The following is a 6,000-nucleotide window of genomic DNA, read 5'->3' as shown; positions in this document are numbered from 1 at the left end:
GCAAAATATTGTCCAGGGTAAGTAGTTCCATAAACCAGGTTCTTGTAATTTTTCTCTCTGACAGAGTTGGTTTAGTATCTTTTATGGTACACAATAATTTTTTCATAATTTTAATTATAATCTGCCCTTTTCCGTTGTTCTCTCATCATCATGGCAATGGAGCTAAAGTAATTCTTTTCTTTTCATGAAAGCCATAAGTAGTGCTAGCAATCAACACTTAATCTAACCTCATAAAAAGCTGGGATTTGCTGGTTCAGCTCTGATCCTACAGAGTTCAGGTGTTAAAACCTGTTGGATGATGATGGAAGCTGTGTGAGCTTGTATAGGAGCCTGATGGAGCTGTGTAAGCAAAGGTGAATGTGAGAGAGAGTTAAATGTGGTTAAAAGGCAATTAATGATGTGTCACTGTGGACGTGAAGCAGGGTTATCCAGCAAGCAGTGTGCTGAACATAATTCTCTGTGTCTTTATTCCTGTGAATTACAGAACGTGTGGCTTAGACCATTTACTCTTTACATTGTAGAGGAGATTATCCTTTAGAAACACAGTGGGCTGGGGTGACAAAAAGGTGTGCAGCCAATGGCCAGGTGACTCTGAAACTGAGGAACTGGGACACATCAGGGAAGGTACAAACACCTGCAATATATTGGATCCAAAATGCAATTGTGTTCAATATTCAACACTTGATTTCTGCACAGTATAGGAGGGATTATTACTCATAAAATGTCTTTCAAGCCTCAGGAGCTTGAGATAAGATGGTTGCACTGTCACTAATACTGAGCGTAAACAGCCCAATGCAAACAGGTATTTCTGTTTGACTGTGGAATATTTTAGGTAGCTTCTTTATTTCAAAACTTCTCCTCTGCAACAGAACTGCATTGCAGAACCCAAACTGAGATCATCTAAATGCTCCATGATTCATAAGCCTGAGCTGCAAAAACCCCCAAACTGATCAACCTGCCATCGTCTTGCTTGTTGGCTGCAGCTGACAGCTCTGGAATTACAGGTTGTGTCTCTTCTGCTTCAGTAGCACTGTGTAAAACCCAAGACCAAAACCCAGCTATGGACTCTCCCTCGAATAATTTCCATTTCTTTGCTTGAAATGTGTTGTGCTGGCAGCTGAAGGCATCCAGCACCCAGAGGGTATGGAGAAAGGACTTGAGGAAATATTGGAATATTGGTGGATGAAGTAAGGCCTGTGCTCAAGACTGTAAACGCATTATTAATTTTGATCTCTGTAAATCATGCTGTGGTGTTTTTCATGGTTATTAAAAAAATGGATACAAGGCAAAATGGCAAGCATGAAGCTAACACACAGATAGGTCCGTGAATACAGAACACTCTATTCTATGGCCTATAAATGATTTATTTTTCCATAATACCAGTTTGTCTCGTGTCTAGAGATTATTTGAAACAACTGATATTCCCAAACATGAAAGGTAAAGTGTTGCTAAAAGAATCAGTGGCTTAATAGAAAAAGTCCCTGCTTTTGTTTTGCGAATCAGAACTTTGGAGCAGATTCTGTGTCTCTAACCTTTACCAGTTCCACATTTCAATCCTACAAGTAACTGCAGATAAAGGACAGTGCCTCCAAAGTTAAATATGGGGGGGTAGTGCACCTCTGGTCAAAGGGAATGGAAAATTAGGACACATTAGGAAATTAGGAAAATTTCTGCTGAAATGCACAGCCCCCTTCTGATAACTGTAACTAAAATGGTGCTGGAAATGAGAAAGGAGAGGAAGCAATTTAATCAGTTAAACCTTCTAGGAAAAAGATACACGCTGCAAGAAATGATGAGTGAAGGCTTAGCTGAGGTGTAAAAAACAACACAGGCTTTTCAAATTTATCAGAAAGGAAAAGAGTAGGACTGAATATCCTATCCCACGTGTAACTTGAAGACTAAGAGGCTGGGCTCGTATTTCAAGCCCAATGAAGAGAGTTTGTATGGTTAAGTGCTAATGAAGATCTTGAGAAGGTAAATTACAAAATGGTGAATACTAGATGAAGATAAAACGAGGGAGCTTGAAGATATGCAAATGACTTTCAGTTTATGGCAGTGAAATTACATTATGGAGCCATTAAGTTGACTTTGGGTTACTTCTATGACAGCAAAATTAAAAAATAAACAAGGAAAGTAGCTTATGCAGTACTCGAGACACAAGTGATTTAGAAGGAACAGCATTAAACAGCCCTGTAAATGTCTTAGAATATATTGTGATTTATATCGGGGTGAATTTGTTACAAACAATAATGCTTACCTTGCTAACTCCTGAGCTGCTCGGTGACCAGTCAAAGCTTTTTTATACAATTAACTTGTTCTTCTGGCATCACTTTGGGACTTTCAGTAGAAAAGTACCTACAAATCCTACAAAGTAAGGGCTGTGGTCTTCTGTAGTGCTGCCAGCTTATTGCAATAAGCAAGTGGGCATTAGGAAGCGCTTGGAGTTACTTGAAATACTTTTATTTGTGCTTTTTGACCCCCTCTTAGAAGCATCCTTATCTTTTGTTAGGACTAAAGGTGACGAAACGTGAATGATCGAGGTGCTTTTGAAAAGCTAGAGAAGCCTCTCTGTTATTGTGTTCAGTGTATAATTGTCAGATATGAATCTTTTATTTTCTTTTGAGGGAAAATACAGGGAGGAGGAGCACGCGTGTGTCACTTTGTCCCTGGTGAGGCAGATGATAGATTCCTGGACTGGGAGGGAGCAGTGTGAACGGGACAGCAGCAGAATTGGACAAATTGCTGTAGCGCTGAACAGGCACACTTGGTGCGCAGTTTCTTTGTTAGCTACCTGAACAAGTCATCACCTGCCTTCAGAAGCTGCCTCCTGAGAGCTTTCTGTCCTGTTGGGGGACATGCATCCCTGTTGTGCCAACATCAAACCAACCCTGTTTGGCACAACATCCCTGTTGTGCCAAATGCAGCAGGGATTCACTCAGCTGCAGACCTGCAGAGGCAGAGCTGCAGGAGGATGTGCTCCTCTGTGCCAGGGTGAGACAAACACCAGCAGCGGCTCCCAGGGTGTCACAGGGCCAGCAAAGTGGTGACAAAAAGGCACTTCAAGCCCTTGACCACGATCCTGTAAGCTGGGGGTGTTCCCAAAGCCTGAACACCCAGAGACAGAACCCAAAGGTCGTGTTTCAGGCTGGGGGAACCCAGAAAAGGCTATTGCCAAATGCCAAAAATCGCCGCCTAAAAAGCGTCTCTAATGGAAAATACTTAAAAGAAACACAGCAGCTGCCTAATCAGTGTCTAGTGAATAGTAGCATTTGGATGGAGAAGAAAGGTAAAAGGGAAAGTAAAAAATAACAATGTTTATCTATTTTAAAGGTATGATTTGAAGCTGCAAGCTCCAGTGGAGATCCTTGCAATGAGAAAAAAAAAAAGGTTTAACTTGGAGGGGAATATTCTGTCCTGTTCTTTCTGTTGACCAAGCCTGTGTATATGGCACTTAGCCCTATATAAATATTATATATATATTTATATAAGATATATTAAATATTCTATAAAAATATATATTTATATATATATAAATTTTTATATAAAATAAATTTATATATAAACAGAAAATTTATATTTTATATAAATATATAATATTTATATAAATATTATGTATATTTATATAAAATATATTAAATATTTATATAAATATATTAAATATATAAATATATATATTTTTTATATATTTAATGCTGTTGTACACCATGCTAAGCCTTAAAAAAAATGAAATCATTTGATATCAGAGACCTCTATCAACTTACTTTATATGCTCCAAGCTTTAGCACATAGAGTCCTTATGACGCCATTAAAGTAATTTCATGACTTGTGGCGGGTCAGAGGGAGGTTCACAGAGATTTAGGGGGTAACAGTCTCATGCCTTAAGCTGTGCTGGAATATTTGCTGCATGAGAGAGCAGCAAGAAGCAAGAGAGTAGGTTGGGAGCAGTCCTGGTAATATTGTCCAGCACAAGCTGCACATGGACATGTCCAGTCAGCACAATTCCTGTTTGCAGCCCTCGTCGTGGGGAGAAGAGGGAGAAGAACCTGAATCAGGGTGTGTTTAAATGCTGCCTGGTCAAAGGAATGGGAAATTCAAATTGATCTGGGCTGATACAGACTCAGGGACCCCAGGGCTGCTGTACAATAAGACAGATGAAAAAGTGAGAGAGCAGCGGCCAACGTGTGAAAGGTGCATGAAACAGCATCCTAGGGCACAGAAAGAACTACTGTGGACATTTTTGGGTTTTAAATCAGCAGCGAATCTGGAAAACTCAGAGAGTCCAAGTGTTTTTCAGCGTTATCTCTGTAAGAGTGGCTTGTGTGGAGACTGCAGCCGGATGGGAACTTCCCAGTGAACTTCTGTACTCTCGAGTCAGTATGAGCTCTCAGTTGCATGAATCACTGCCAGCAGCATCTAAATCAGAAATATGAATCCGAATGACCACGTAGGAAAAAATGATTTCCTTTTCCTTGGTGATCTGAGATAGTGCAGTCTCCTCTGCCAAGGTCAGGTTTGCAGCAGATGAGTTCGGCCCAGAACACAGACCTTACTTTAATTGTTTAAAAAACTTCAATCAGTGCCTTCCTTGTCTTTGTGGCACCTCATTTTGTGTTTGCCCGATGGCTGTGTGAGAGGAGCCTTGGGCAGCAGAATTCCAGAGATGGTTTGCTCAGCAGAGCTTCATGGAACAAACCAAGAGCTCTCCTGTCCCAGGAGGAGCCCAGCAGGGAATTGCCCTTGCCATGGGACATTGTGGCATTGAACAGCCAATAAAAGGGAGGAAAACCGAAAGCAAAGCATCTGGCTGATGAGGCATGTAAAGCTCCGCTCCTATATTTGGGTGAAGAACATCGCTGTGGGCCAGCTGCAGAATTGATGTGCCTCTGCAGAGCCTGAAAATGAGGTTTTATTTCAGGTGATCCCTTCTCTGCGTCTGCTGCTGAGTCCTTCACAGCTTGGTGACTCTGAGGACAAGGAAGAGGACTCAATAGTATTTTTGGTGGCTGGCTGTGTTCCTAAACTCCCTGAATATCAACCCCCTCTCATCAGGATGTTTCTGATGTCAATGACCTAGCTCAAAAACTCCTGCTGGTGCCTGTTGAGGGATCTTGTGCCATTCATATTTCCATGAGCTGTGCTGCTTTTTCCATGGATTTGCCTCCCTTCTGGGATAGTGAGGTTACTTTGTGGTGAGGCAGAAAACAGCTGAGAGAGACCTTAGCTGTGTTTCTGTTAGAGCCTGGAAAGCAGACAAGTCAACACACATGAGACATTTGGGAAGAAGATAGTAAAATAAGAACAAATTTTAAAATGCGAGAGACAAGAGGAATGGAAACGAACAAAGCTAAGAAACAATAGTTATAAAATCATTCAAGTGCAGAATATAAAGGAGAGGGATTGAGCTTGTACTCAGCTTGGGGAGGAGGAATATGCAGATTAGTCCTTCAATTGTCACATTAAAAAAATCAATATTAGTGCCAATTTTTAAAGCTGCTTGTTACAGCTTTAATAGGGAGAGCAGTGGGAAAAGGTCAGACCTTTCAATGAATTTGTCAAACAGAACAATGACACAATGACAGGTTTGTCACTGCAGCTCACCCTGCAGAAAGAGCATTCAGGAGAGGGGTGAGGTGACTTAGCCAAACTCTTAATGGGACTGCTCTGACCCGTCTTGTTCTTGCCAAACCCTATTTTGTATTTAAGGCACTGCAATATTCAGTTTTCCTCTGGCCTTTTAGCTAGAAATGATGTTGGTTCAAACACTGAACTGCCAATAACACCGTGGAGATAACTTTAAAAGCATAATGGGTAGATTTACGTGAGACAAACTGAGTTTTTAAAAAAGAAGCGTAGAAAACATGAGTACGGACGAAATGTCTCTTTTAAATTCACCACTCAAGGACACACAAAAGCTGAGACCCAGAGGAATTACTTAAGGGATGGAATGTTTAGGCACATATTTGTCCTCTTGAAATCCTGAAGATTTCTATCTAAAGGTTT

Source organism: Sylvia atricapilla, chromosome 2 (genome assembly GCF_009819655.1).
Source record: "Sylvia atricapilla isolate bSylAtr1 chromosome 2, bSylAtr1.pri, whole genome shotgun sequence".
NCBI lineage: Eukaryota > Metazoa > Chordata > Aves > Passeriformes > Sylviidae > Sylvia > Sylvia atricapilla.
This window is presented reverse-complemented; position numbering follows the sequence as displayed.